General features: G+C 47.5%; 1 protein-coding gene across 1 annotated transcript in view; it reads left to right on the plus strand.

Moving 5' to 3' along the window:
• Positions 1 to 15,410, plus strand: part of TCERG1L (transcription elongation regulator 1 like) — a 197,870-nt gene that overhangs the window by 103,309 nt on the left and 79,151 nt on the right. The gene's annotated exons all lie outside the window — the stretch shown is intronic.

A 15,410-nucleotide genomic window follows, 5' to 3' on the forward strand; every position in this document is an offset into this window, starting at 1 on the left:
ACTAGGTGAATCAGATTTGTCCAAGATGAATGAAGTTTCCCATCAGGTATTTAGATTAGATGCATCCTTTCCCATCATGCATGTGGGCAAGATGAAATGGAGCTTCCCCTAATCTTGTTGGCTAGATGAATGGACTTTCCTATCGTGCATTGGGGATCCTCTTAAATTCAGCCCAGTGGTGTACCTGAGAGGAGGAAGAGGCCATTACTTTCAGCACCTCCTTGTCCCTGTCTTGCAGATTGAATGTGCATGTGAGCAACAGGGAGCTGCTGTCTTACCTTGTGTCCGAATCAGAGTTAGTGACGAACGATGAGAGGGAGAAACAGACACAAGCTCAGCTGCCCCTTTACTGTGAGGTGGGGTCTGACGCCCGATCTCAGATGTGGGAGAGCCATTCTCATCCAGCAAGAGACTAGGATGGTGTGGACACAGTGCCCTTACTTCGTGTGTGTGTGTGTGTGTGTGAGTATGTGTGTGTGTGTGTGAGTGTGTATGTGTGTGTGTGAGTGTGAGTGTGTGAGTGTGAGTGTGTGTGTGAGTGTGAGTGTGTGTGAGAGTGTGTGTGTGAGTGTGTGAGTGTGGGTGTGAGTGTGGGTGTGGGTGTGGGTGTGAGTGTGAGTGTGTGTGTGTGTGTGTGTGTGTGTGTGTGGGTGTGGGTGTCACACAGTCCCTGTGGTTTGAATCTTGGAGCTTTTCTGGATGGAAGCAGATTTTAGCAGGGCTCATGATGAGGGTCCAGCCTGGAGAAGCAATCTCTAATCCACCGCATGGTTTCACCCATCTCCATGCACATACAAAAACGTAATTTTCAATGACATTTCCATATGTAAATATCTAACCTTTAGGGACACTCACTAACCAGATTACTCTAGGGACTCCCAGTTTCTCTCTCCTGCACACTGGACTTACAGACACACCTATATGCTTTTCCAGGACTTACATGAGTCTGGGGATCGAAACTCCAGTCTTGATGCTTGTGTGGCAGGTGCTATACCTACTGAGCCATCTCCCCAGCCCGTTAATTACATTTTTAATTAGCTTACAAAGTAATAGGTTTCCATATGGCTTTTTCATATACCCCTAGTTTTGTGTAATTATCCCCCACCTTTTCTTCTCCTCTATCCGCCCCACCTTCATCCCACATGATATGAAAGTAGAGGGGGGAATGCTGGGCACAGAAGGGCAGAAAGGTCTTCTCCCTCTTAACCAAGCTCAATGCATGGCGGCTGTAACTTGCATCTTGAGGTCCGACAGTAAAGCCAGCATGGGTTTTTGTTTTCTAGATTGAAACAGTGTTCTTATTACCAACTCCAGCAACCACAGCTTGGCAGGTTTCTTTTCTTGAACAGAGAATGAAACACATAGCTATTTCTCTTTGTCACATCTCAACTGCCAGCATCATGGATCTTGGGGATGGGGCTCTTGCTAAGTATAATAGGGGTATCTGAAGAGAAGCGCCACTGTATCCTGATGGTCCCTCTGACAATTGAGACAGTTACTGTGTGGCCAAGGGGCCTACTGGACAGGTGGAGCATTTACGTTGGACAACGCAATGAATTCTAGGTTGAAAGCTCGGGGCTTCATCATGGTGCTCAGAACAACATGAAGATGAAAACATGAATTCTATGCTTCTGGAATTTTCCACCGAGTATTTTCATACTCAGGTAGACTGTAAAAAGTTGAAGTTAAGAGTAGCAAAGCTAAGGATGCATGATATTCTTGAACTCCTGGTAATCCTATGGGAGAAGGGACTGTGAGACACTCTGGTCATGGCATCCCCAGGTTGGGTACCTGAGGTACCCAGGAACGTGGTGTCACTTCAGATACCACATTGCTGGTGGGGAGGAGAGGTTTCCTTCTTACGCCTTGTTTGTGTGCACCCAAAGAAGGGAGGTGTGTCCGTATGTGCATTGTGCAAACCTCAGACTTCCCTCATCCTACCATTTGAAGTAAAGAAAGCTGTCTAGGGGCCCACAGATCTTCTCAGCAAAAGTGAAGAAAGGTATTTGCTTAGGGACCCATTGATCTGGTGACCTGGAAGCTTTATGGCTCTGGCATATAGTTTTTCCATCAGAGCCATGAGCTGTGCCTCTCTGAGGCCTCCTGGGTAGATCTGCTTCTTGTCCGCTGTGCCACTTGGTGCTCTCCATGGTACCAGATGTGACCGTCAGTGGAGAGAAGTCTCTTGTCATCCTTTATCCTTCTTTGTCTAGTTCTCTGGTTCTCCCAGCTCAGTCTCGGGGTTCACTGAACTCACTATGGAGGGTGACTGAAGAGGTCCTGAGCATGGGGATAGTATCTATCATGGGGACTTATGAGACAGAAGTCCCAGTTTCACGACTCCCAGGAAGCAGTCACAACAGGAAGCGTTGGCATGGTGGCAGATTCAGCAGGAGATGCCTTCCAATCTGAGGCATCTACTGCAACGTGAGCTCCACCTCTGGCTTCCTGAGGTCCCAAAGTGACTCCTGGCCTCTAGAGGCTGAGCTGGCCTCTTGGCTACAACTGTGGGTAGAAGACCTGCTGTCTTCTAGCCTGTCCCCTGCCCCGCCAACATCCCCAGATGTGCAAGGTGACAGTGTATGTATATTTCTTCACAGGGAGTTCTCTGGTGGGTGGAGGCACAGCAGAGATGGAGCAATGTCTTGGAAGTTTGATTTTTGATTCAGACATGAAGGTGCATGGCAGTGCCTCCTGGAAACTATAAATCTTGACTGGAGGAAAATGAGAAAATGGTCCCGTCATGGAATAACGACTCGGGGCTCTGGCAGTTTGCAAGGCCTACTTGATTTCATGTGGGAGGCTGTGCGCTGTCACTCCCAAATTAATTTTTGGAAAATGAGTTATTGACTGCAGATATAATTTATTACTAATAAGCAAAATATGCTTGTAGCCTGGGCATGATGGAGTAGTGAGCAAAGCAGAGAGAGGGAATAATAAGGAGGGAGAGGAAGGGAGAAAGAAGGAGGGGGAAAGAGAGCAAGGAAGAGGAGGAGACTGAAAGAGAGGAGAGAGGAGGGGAAAGAGAGATGAGGGAAGGGAGGAGGGAGAGGCAGAGAAAGGGAAAGAGAGTTAGGAGACCTGATGGAGACCTCTCGCCATTGTCATGGTCTTGTATTTCCCACAGTGGTGGGTTTTCCTTGACTCCCTTGCTGTGCAGTCTGGAAAGCTGGGAAATTTGGCAGAGCGGGGTCATAGCCCATCAGTGGCAATGGCCAGTGTCCCACACCTGGTGCTTTCCTCAAAAACTCCTCATGCCCTCTTCTTCCTCGAAGCTGACCATACGTGCTGGCTTTGGATGTCTGTGAGGAAACTTTGGAGAGCACGGTCAATCAGAGATGACTCAGGCTACAGAGGGGACTGCACTGAGGCTACAGAGTGAGCTGGGTGGGGGCAGAACAAGAGAGGAGGACTCGGGAGCTGCTAGCTTGGAATCTGAGCTGCTGCAGGCAGAGAAAGCCGTGTCCCTCTCTAGCAGCAGGCTGTAGAATGAGCCAGTGGCATCTCTCAGTGTTCTTCCCAGTGCTATGTGGATGACAAGAGAACAGAGAGGGCTCTGAGTCTTGGGCAGGGCTTTTATTTCCTCCAGGTAATCATTGTCTCATGATGTTCCTTCTGCAGAAAAAAAAAATGATTTTAAAAAAAAGAACCAAACTCAGAAATGTATCATCTAGATTTCTAATTCTCACTTCCATTGGATTGACTCCTCTTGTGAATTTACAGGGGGCAGGATGTGGTCTGATCAAGGAGTGCCGTGTTTCCAGGTGAAAAACGGCTGTCAAGCAGCTGTTCTGAATGCGGCCTAATTAGAATGTTGATATTTTGAAGATTAATATTAAAACACCCAACCTTCTTTATGCTTAAAGTTATTTAAATAATTATATGCGTTTGGACAATTACACAATGGTTTATTTCAGAACTTATTTTAATGGCTCCTTAAATAACTGTGAAGCATAATTGCTGCCCAGCACTGAGGCGGGTGTTTGCAGCTATGGTGGGAAGACAGATGGGCGCTCAGCTGTCAGGGCCTGTGGCGCGAGAGTCCGAGTGATTGCGCAGAGGAGGTGGCTGGATCCAAGAGGGCAAAGGTGATTTGTTCTATATATATAAGGACATTTATCTAGAATATTCACACTTGCAATGAGAGAACTATTTCACTGTTCCTGACATGAGTGTGTAAAAATGTTCCTTAGCATCCTAATAGTGGTCTCTTCATGTTTTTTTTTTTTTTGAAACAAAACTCCTATTTTTAAATCCTGGTTACAGTAGGTAAGAATCCACTTTCTCCTTCATATTAACCTCAGCTTATTAGTAAACCGAGTCCGCATTTCTCTTCAAGTGATTCATGGCTTCCTGGAGTCCAGACCATTTGCTTAATTTAAGCTGGGATGAGAACGGATGTGGGACTCTAAGGTGCCTCTACCCTTCCCTAGGAGAGCTGGCCTAACACAGGGCAGAGGCACCTGTGAACTGATTCAGGGCTGCAGCGGGCCTCTGATAATGAGACTCTCTCAGTCATAGACTGAGAAGGACTCTGAGGATGTGTAGACAGGCAGACAGTGAGCTTGAACTCTGTTCTGTGCCTGGGCCTGGCCTGAAGGACCAGCCTCCTACACAAGCAGAGGCCTCTCCACCAGGGCTGAGCGTGAGCACAATCGACACAGACAGTTTACTCATCTGAAAGGCAGCTGTGAGGGCCCACATCTTTAAGCACAGACCCTTGATTTGAGTCAGGAAACCTCCCTGTGTTGGAGCTAAATTCTCAAGTGGGCAGATAGGAGGATAGAGACTTTACAAACAGTGGTGCAGCTTTCTCTAGCTTTTATCTGTGATCTCTCTCTCTCTCTCTCTCTCTCTCTCTCTCTCTCTCTCTCTCTCTCCCTCCCTCTCTCCTTCCCTCTGTCTCTCTCCCCTTCCTTTCTTCCCTCTGTCTCTCCCCTTTTCCTTCTCTCTCTCCCCTTCCTTCCCTCCCTGCCCCCCTCTCTCCCTCCCTCCTCCTCCTTTCTCTCCCCTTCCCTCCCCCCTCTCTCTGTATTATTTCTGAATCAGGTTTAAGGAGAGGCCCCCATGGATAGTGGTCAGCTTTGGAGTGACGGCCCAAAGACCTGCTTAGGACATGGGGACGGACAGATTTGAAGGTTACCTGTCTCCCTTACTCTGCCCCTTAACTTGTCCTTGAAGACCTCCTGTTCTTCCCTCAACGCACTCTACCCTCTGTGTGGGACTTTGGCATCTCTGTGATAATCTTGGGCCTTTAGCCTGGGACATTGGCTTGCCAGGGGCTGCACTCTCTCTACCCCTCTCTGAACTCATTTCTATTTCGGGCTTCTGGAACCCCACGTTCCACTCTCTTATCACTGTAGTCACTTTACAGGGAAAGTGGCTGCCACTGTTCCTTCATCACATAAATTTCACTGGGCTGAGCTAGGACACCATGCTGATGTGGACTCTGCACCTAGGGTCTGTGCTGTGCCTGGTCCATGGTCAAGCTAGAAAGGCTTTAGGGAAACAGACAGATTGTCCATCATGCTTCCTTCCCATGGCCACCTTGCTCAGGACCTGCCTTTCTCTTTGTGGCCTGCTGAACTTCTAGGTGACTTCAGATCCTGTGGGTGGATTCTCTCCCTCCTTCCTGGCTGAGCTGAGGTAGGAGAACCTTGGGGACAATTGCCCCTCAGAAATATCTCTCTCTCTCTCTCTCTCTCTCTCTCTCTCTCTCTCTCTCTCTCTCTCTCTCTCTCTCTCCCTCTCTCTCTCTCTCTCTCTCCCTCCCTACCCTCCCCCCTCTCTCTCCAACCCCACTGTATGCAGCCCCCATTAATGCAGATCATCCTTGGACTTCATAGCCTATATGTAGAATGGCCACTCCTGTACCCTTCATGCCTTTCCTTGGGGTTCTGTGTTAATGCTAGCCTTCCTCCAGATGCACAGTTGACTTGTTGCCTGGGGTGTTCTTTATGTGCTGGGAGGTACCCTTTAAGCCTTTTTCCTCCCATAGGCAGACTCTGATGCTCATGAAGGCTGTGTCTGAGCCTCCATTGCTGTCTATAGGTATTCTGCAGAGACTGTGGAGAGATGGGGTGGGACCTGCCTACTTTTTTGTAAGTCACTGACCACATCCTGAGCTCTGCCCACACTGGTGGTCCTGATGCCTCTCCTCTCCCATGTGCCACTTCTTGGAAATGACAAGTTCTCTGTGAGTCTGAACTTGCAGGGCTGTAGTCTTCAGCAAGGTGACTCAGGTGAAAGGGAACAGTGGCCTTTCTAGGATGAGGGATGAAGCACATCAGTGGCTCCAGTGACAGCACTCAGCTGGAGAAGCCATAGAAAGTGGTTCCAGGATTTCCAGGCCACTTAGAAAGACGTTTTTTCTTAATAATTGTCTAGTGGGTCTGTGACTTCTATGGTGTGAAATATGGGCTAGAATGAGACAATTCCCGAGAGAAATCAGTAGCAACGACTCACATCTAATGTAGTTTCCTGGATGCTGTTTCCAGGGCCTTCCCTTTTCTCCCCCTTTTCTCTCACTTTTTGATTTTATTGCCATTTTTTGACATTAGGAGAAATTGAAAACCTGGTTAGATTTCATAGCTCCCTATTTCAGAAGTAAGTGACATAGCCAATAGCCCGGTGCATCTAATTCTTGCTTCACAATGGACCTTCACTTCGAATTTTAATTATATGGCATTCCACACAGGAGAGCTGTTGGGATAAAAGAATAAATTGCTAAGATTAACATTTTCTCTCCCTTTTAAAGGAAACCAGTTATCTGTGCGTAAAGACAGTAAAGCCAGCTGCATTGGCGTTAGACAGAGAGTGGACAGGCTTGATTTTATGATATGGCTCACTTGGTCTGGCTTAGCTAGATTTTTCAGATCAGACCAGAATGGGCAGAGGTGGGTTGAACACCCAGAAACAGGACCCAGACAGGAACTGATCCCATTCTGGAAAGGAGTCAGAGCCCCCTGCTGAGAAGGACCCTGGACTTCCGGTATGAGAATCTCTGCATAGGGACCTCAGTGATGCAAGCTTTGGTGGACAAGCTCTCTCTTTCCATGCCGACGGAATGAGGAGCTGAGGTCAGGTTCTGTCACAGAGTAAGTGGCCAAGGATCATGTGAAAACTGACCCTCGTGTTGTAGTCCTATGTGAATTCACGTATATGCCAACTCCCTGAAAGGTGTCAACTTTACCAACCTGGAAGCAAGAGTCAGACTTTTCAGCTTCTAAATGTAGATCTGTTCTGTAACAGTCCTTGAGCAAAGGGTCCCTAGTATCACTCTACCCAAAGACTCTGAATGTCACCTTAGGTGGAAATGGAAGTCTTTGCAGATGTCATTAGTTAGATGTCTAGCATTTTATATAAGAGGAGGAGAGGACACAGATCCACGGGCCATGGCTATATCATGATGGAAGCAGAGACAGGAGCCATGCTGCTGTAAGCCAGGAAGTGCCAAGAACCATAAAAGCCAGAAGAGGCAAAAGCCCACGCTTGGACCTTCACAGGAAGATTTTCTTGCCTGAGTCTGGGAGTTACACTTTGCAACCCCATGCCACAAGAACCTGAGTTCTGCAACCTAAGACCTCAGCTTTATGATTATTTATTTTGGGAAGCTCAAGGAAGTGAATGCCACCGTCTAAGAACTTATTCTGGGAAAAGAACAACAGACATCTAGTGTCTCTGCATCATGGCTCCTGCTCACAGGGACTGCAGTCTGATTGCTGGCTCACTCCCTCTGGGGCCTGATGGGGAGGCAAAAAGGTGCTGGTGGGCAGTATATTCTACCAAGGCAGAGAGCTAGGGGTGCTCTCTTGAGGAACTCTGCCCCCTGAAGAATAAATCTTTCTACAAACTCTATGGCTTTCTACAGACTCCAGAGGCCGACCCTTAGGCAAACACCCTTTGATTCAAGGACATGTGCATTTGTGGGATCTAAGTCAATTGTGTTTGAATGAATATGGCCTCCCATATACTCACAGAGAGTGACACTATTAGGAGGTATGGCCTTGTTTTTGAAGGTGTGGACTTGTTGAAGGAATCATGTCACAAGAGGTGGGCTTTGTGGCTTTAGGCTTCAGATGCTCAAGCCAGACCCATGTCACTCTCTTCCTGCTTCCTGCTAATTCAGATGTAAAATTCCTGGTTACCTCTCCAGCATCACATCTGCCTGTGTACCATCATGCATCCCACTGTGAGGGTGATAGACTAAAGCTCTGCACTGTAAGCGAACCCCCATGTAGATGCTTTCCTTTATAAGGAGTTGCCATGGTCATGATGTCTCTTCATAGCGATACAACATTGACTAAGACAATTGCCATGTGACAGCTGTCAGTGTGGCCTCTCACTTCTGCACCCCAGAAGCTGAGCAGCCTCCTATCCTGGACTACATGAGGCCAAGACTCACACCTCACTTTTCATGGCAGAGCTCTGGAACCCATCTAGGTGGGCAATGCCAAGAGCCACGTGATCCAACCCACATGACTATAATTAACATAGGGAGCCAGATTTCACTGGTAAAATCACCAGCCGTGTGTGGATTACACTGTCCAGCTGAGAATTATGCTCCTCCTTGGAGCAGTCCTAGGAGGTGACAATCTATCAGTTAAGCCCAATGATGCCCAAGAGGCCTTCTAGGATTTTGGTGTAGGAGCCCAGCAAGGCTGCTGGGCTGCTGAGACATTACTCCAGGGAGCTGAAAACTACCTTGCAGGTGGCATCGGTCATACTGACTCTCTTTCTTAGTTCAACCAACATGCTGTTGTTTACCTGGTGAACCACACCCTCTCTTTATCATGCCACCGTGTAGACAGATGGCTGTGTAGTCAGATCCCACCACCCCTCCATCCCTCCTGATCTGTAGGGCTGTGTCTGGAAAGAGACCTGAAGCACAACAGCACAATCTTAACCCCCACCCAACCCCCATGCACACCCAGTCATACGGGATCCAAGGCTTGACCTCCAAGGTGGGCAGTTGCACCTCACGTGAGGTGACCACAGAGTGCCACAGCTCCCTGGCATGGCCTTGAAAAAGAGGAGGACCTGGAGGGCATGGTTCTAGGTGCAGCAGTTATGAGTGGTTTTCGAAGCAGATGAACCATTGTACCCTTGACCCTCTTGCCATCAAATCATCAGACTAGAATAAGCCCCTCTACTCCAGACGTCCTCATGGGAACTGTGTGCCTAACACATCTCACGACAATGGACCAGTTTGATGTTCGCATCGATCAGCAATTTCTTTTCAACTTTTTTTCTAGTTAAGCCGCAAAAGGCAAGCGCCCTCCCTTTAAAAATGGAAAGTACAATTCACACTATATCTCTCCTTCCCAGGTTAGAGGCACATAGAACCTTTTTCTATCCTTAACACAGAAGAAACGTCTAGAAACAGTTTGTTGTCCGCAATGAATTTTGTGCATGTGCATGTAAATGTCCACAAGAGTGGACATTTTCTTTTCTCTCTCTCTCTCTCTCTCTTTCCTTTTCTTTCTTTCTTCTTTCTTTCTTTCTTTCTTTCTGTCTTCCTGTCTTTCTTCTTTCTGTGCTGCTATAGACTGAGCCCAGGACATTGCCCCTGAGAACGAAGAGCCCACACCCCTGCTTCTAGACAAGGTTTTGTGCTGCTGTTCGCTCTTCAGTGCGTGGCTCATACCCAGGGCCTTGCACTCCTGGGGAGTTGTAAGCACAAGATTGTTAGTCCACCAGTCTCTGCTAGATGACTCTTTTATTTAACAACAGGAGTGGAAGTGTACCCTGTGGTGACATTGCCATCTCCAGACTCCGCCGTTCTGTGATGGCTTTGACATAGGCATGCACGTTCTTGATTTGTGGTGGGGATCTTCTGCCCCCAGTGTGGACACTCACAGGCAGTGGCTGAGACTGTCTGAACCCCTTTGTGCAGCTGGCAAAAGTAGAACTTAGACAATATATTTGAAGTTAGTATTCTCAACTTACCCTTGTGGTACCAGCCACTGGAACTACCCATAAAACATGCTCAGCAGGCCCATCCTCAGGCCTTCATCCACCAGACCTGGCCTTTGTCTTCCCCAGCCCAGTCCACATACCCTCCCTGGTACTTGGGAGTCATTTCTAACATCTCCTGTTTGCTTTTTCCCCATCCTTAGGGGAATTCTGGTAGGTATGCTGTCAGCCCAGGGCGTTGTGAGCCCTGCAAGTGAGATAAAGGCAGCGAGACTTGGCAGAGTGGCCAATAGATCTTAGGCTTAACGACAACTGGATGTGTAGAAGACCCTTACAGGTCCCCAGAGTATGATTGGTGAAGGTATTCAAGGGACAGAGCTGAGAACAGAGAACTAAGGATGGAAAAGGTATGTGTACCCGACAGCAGGGCCGAACAAATTGTAGTGTGTGTCTCTGTTGAAACATTGGGCACCATTAGCAATGTGCCCATAAAACAGCTCAGTGACATGGAGAATGTGTGTGCTAAAATACTGAGCATAGGGAATGGTCTTAAGTTGTCAGGGATGGGTTCTCAGAAACACTAGGAAGCCCGAGCTCTGAGAATCTCCCTTTAGACTCTGCCAAGGCACCACAGTGCTCCCAATGTTGCTTCCTCATGCTTTTGCCTTCCTGTAGAATTGGCCAGGTTGCTCCATGCCCCTGAGGCTGCATGCCCTTCCACTCCACCTATATCACTTTTTCTGTCCTGCCTGGGTAGACTGTGTGAGGGCATGCCAGGGTCCGGCCAAGGAGACAGGCATTGGGGGCTCTTTTACTTCCACTGCTGTGTGGGCAATAAGGAACTCTCTGTTGATTTTCAGTAAGACATAGCCTATCGAGCCAGACATGACTTCCAGAGGTCCCTCACATATGACCTGAAGGTACAGAGGTAGGCTGAGGGTTCTGATGTCAGTGACCCTGAAGCAGTTGACACTGTGGGAACAGGGCCACATGGGGACCACATAACCTGTGCAGAGGTGGAAGATGGCCCATGGGAACTTCTTTCTGTGCTAGACATGGCATATTTGAGCAATGGCTCCATGTGCCGCCTTTGTCCCTCTGTTTCCCTTTTCCTCCCATCTCCCCTCTCTCCTTTCCTTCCTCTCTTCTCCTCTCTCCACTTCCTTGCTGAACCCAGGCTCTGATGTCATTTTAGGAGTCCATCTCCTGGACGCCTAGAATTGGATTTCTGCTTCTGGCTGAGATCAACCCTTGTCCCAGGATTTATGCCTCGATGTATGTTGACAACTCAAACCAGCCAAATTTGAGCTCTCACCTGTGGGAACACCCTGGGCAGTGAAGCATCCACCGTACCACAGCTGTGTACATGTTTGGTTCCTATGGTGATCTGTGGACAGGATGAGTGGAGCCTTGTGATCTGCAGCAAAACCCCCTGATTATGTCTACACTGGGTGTGGAGGAGGATGGATGACTTCACTCCTGATACCGCTGCAGAAGCCTATGTTTCCATTCACAGAAAGTGATGCTTCAAAATCGTCTTCAAAAACAGCTGTTTGAGTAGCATACAACACAGAAAAAATGGGAGCAAAAGTAACTTGGGTATACTTGACCACAAGTCTGTTACTTTTTGGTATTTTCTGGCATTTGTGATGTTTAATCCTTCTTTTTCTTTTTTTAATTAGTTCTTTGAGAACTTTGTGTGATGTATTTTGATCTTATTGATGCCTCCAACAATCCCTTGTAGATCCACCCCCTTTCTCTACCTACCCAACTATATGTCCTATGTCCTTCTTTCTTCCACTTTGTGCTCCTCACATATACTTAGATGTGTGGCCTTCGGCTGGAGCATGGCCAGCTTACCAGGGGCAATACTCCTAAAGAAAATTAACCCTCCCTCTCCCAGCACCTACCAATTGCCAACAATTCCTTAGCCAGGCATAGAATGTCATAGCCACCTCCCCTCTCCATGCCAGGATCTGCTGTCACAACTACTGTGAGCTCATAAGTGTGACTGTCTTGTTGTATTCCAGTATACAGTTTCCTTGTGGTCATCCACTGCCTCTGGCTGTTACACTTGTTCTACCTCTTCTCCTGCAATGACCCTTAGCCTTGAAATGGGCAGATGTGATACAGATGTGCCATTTAGAACAGAGCATGCTGCAGTCTCTTATTCTCTGAACTATGGGTCTCTGTGTTAATCACCATCTACTGCTAGTAGAAGATTCTCACATGAGGGTTGAGAGATGCATCCATCTATGAGTGTAATGACAAGTAATTAAGAGTCAGCTTACTTCTATATCTATTTAGTATAACGATAGTAGTAGGTTCTTCCCTGGGGCCTGGGGCCTAGGGCCTGGGGCCTCTCTAGCTATAGTATCTTGGCCTAATAATGGTGCCAAATGTGGGTTTCATCCTGTGGAGGGGAGAGAGCCTTAAATCCAATTAGAAAGCATTTGCTTGCTCCCATGATGTTCATGCCACCATTGCGACAATGGGCATATCTTGCCATGTAAGTCAGTAATGTAGCTCACAGAGGTTAATACCTGGGTAAAAATCTGTGAGGCAGACAGGTCCAGAATCCCTGAGAAAGATAGTCATGAAGTGAGAATAAACAGCTCACAGAATCGCCTGTACAGTTGTCCTAGGCTGGGAGTGCTCAGAGGCACTCTCAACACCATTGTCTGGCTACTGGCATAGCACTTAAAGTGGTTGTACCTTGACATCTTCAGGACAAAGCAAAGAGCACCTCAGTGGGAGGTACCTTAGGAACTAGCCAAAGATATCATCTGGATGAGTCCTACTTCTGAGAACTCATCCTCACAGCAGAGCCCCGGAATGCTTAGTTGGCCAGCGTGTTCAGAGCTGCCCTTTACAAAAGCTCTGTAAGTTTTGGAAACAAGTTTCCTGTGTACGTCTATATACAAACATGGTGGCGAGATCCAGACTAACATGTACCATGGTACACACTGAGTCATTGAGGGTGGTGACGTCATGGCTGGAGACGTGTTCAAGGGGTAAAGTACTTGCCATATGAGTGTGAGGACCTGAGCTCCGGTTCCCAGACCCATACAAATCCAGATGTAATAGCCCAGATTGGTAAGGCCAGAACTCCTACTATGAGCTGAGAAGCAGGGGTAGGAAGAAGCATGGAGACTCAAGGGCTAGATTGGCATATGCAAGGGTAAACAACAAGAGGCCATGTTGTTTCAAACAAGGTAGAAGGAGACGAGCAACCCCTAAGGCTTTCCTCTGATCTCTGCCCACCCCCAACCACTGCCCACATACACCCATGCAAGATAAGAAGGAAAAAAAAAAGAGGACAATGTGTGGTTTATCAGCCTGGATCACAAAGATGCTGTATTTTAAAAGAAGATTCAAAGCAAATATATGTCATGGTGTGTTAGCGATCAGGAGAAGGCAAAGGGCAAATGCAAACTTAATATTGCTGAAAGCATGTGAACCATCTATAAATCTATATGATGGGTAGCAAAGTCACCTTGCCTATGACAATTGTGTGTCTGGTGTGAATGGAATGGGTCCTGCTGATCTATCTGTGCTTTTTACATTTTAAGTCATGAACATAAGATGGCATCTGTTTAAGTTTATTTAAAGTGTACAGTTGTGAAGATAAATGATTTACACATGTTTAAAAAAAACCCCTAAAGTCAAAACTATTGAATTACTTTTAAACCCACCTTTTGACTTTTCTAGAATAGTCCTGATTGCTGTTACTGACATTGCTGCCCGTTATTGGAACTAGGAAATACAGAATTTCATCTTTATTTGTGGGTACTAATTAGACATTCAAAAAGTAAAACTGTGGTCGTGGCTATCTGCCTTGGGTTTCTATAGCTTCTTTCTGTCCACTGTGGGCCTTGTATTTGAGTCTTTGGGGCAGGGGTTTGGTCATGACAACTGCTGTAAAGAGGGACCCATCATCTCCCTGTAAAACTTGGACACCAATTTCCTAGGTGCTCTGGGTTGGAGACCAGCAGGCCACACTCATTTTTATTGTGTTCCATTCTGCTAGGCAGTGCTTTAATCCTCGCTATTTCAACTCATAAACCTTGCCATCGATGAGACTAATTGCTTCAGAAACAGCCAGGGAACTTCACAAGCATTTGAAACACATAAATAACGCCACCAATTAGCCACCATGGTGCTGAAGCTCTCCATCTTCTTGTCAAAAGCTAGCGCATGCCTTGCTCTAATTGCACCGGAGGAGGCAAGGAATGGCAAAGTCCCTGCCACCCTTTGCCCAGGAATTATCCTGGGGACCAAAGTAGAATGCTGCTTTTCAGGAGGCAAAGAGCAACCTGGGGTGGAGGCCTTGCATTCCACTCATGTTCTAAGGGACCCCTGGACAGCAAGAATCAGGCCCAAGAGTGCAAAGGTAGGGTCCGAGGAAGGGTATGGGGCACACACCTTTGAGAGCACCTATTTCTTCTCTTCTCTTAATTGCTGGGGATGAGTCCCTTCGAAAACTGCCAGACACAGAGCTTTGTGGGTAACAGGTGCGTTGGGCTAGTGCAGGGACTTCACAGAATGCAACGGTCTGACTCTCCACTTAGGAGATAGATAGGCTGGGGCTGGAGAATAGTGGAGGAAGTGTCAAGGTGCTGCAAACTCCAGACCTTGAGGAGACCCAGTGAGACTCTTTGTCCAGATGTAGCAAGTGCCCCAAGTCTTGATTTATCACCATGGAGTCAGGAAGGATGATGTGCACAACAGAATGGCAGGGATGTCACTGCTAATGTCCCTCTGAGCTCAGGCCAGGGACTCATTTCTAAGTGAGCCAGCTCATGGATGTCAGCAGTGGGCCACCAGGCTGGGTTCCTGCTGGGTCAAGAACATGCACTTTGAGATTCGGGATAACAGAATACAGAAGGCAGTTTAGGTAGGTCAAAACCTTTTGACTCTAGGTCAGCTGGGACCTTGGAAGATATAAATACAAGGATATGTGACTGTCACAGCACACACAGCCAAAGATATCTGAGAATCCATGATCACCATTGTTGATTGGTGCTAACACTGCACTCTTGCCTGGTATAAAGAGCATCCTCTCTAAAGTCTTAGAGGACATGTAGGCTCTGAACAGGCATGATTTCTTCTCTCTTATATGAGCCCCAGCAACCCTGTTGATCTGTCTTCTACAGCTATCCTTATTTCTATCACTGGTATGGCTGCAGATTCACACCTCAGAATGGGTGATAACCCTCCCTTGCTATGTCCTCAGAATGAGAGCTGTGCCAGCCAGTACTCATTTGAGGATGGTGTACTCGCCTTCCCCCACCCCCCACACACCTAACATCCACTGCTGAGATCCCTACATAACTGTGATTTTGTTCTCGTAGTGGAATTCCCATGCCAGCTGTCCTGATTCTTGCAGGGACACTGTGTTCCTCCGCTTGTTTAATGTCTGGCTTGTTTCTCTTTCATTTGATTGCTCTCCACATGAGAAGTAGGAAGGGGCAGATGACAAGCCCATTTGTCTC

The sequence above is a fragment of the Acomys minous genome (genome assembly GCF_964271855.1).
Source record: "Acomys minous genome assembly, chromosome: 2".
NCBI classification, from domain to species: domain Eukaryota; kingdom Metazoa; phylum Chordata; class Mammalia; order Rodentia; family Muridae; genus Acomys; species Acomys minous.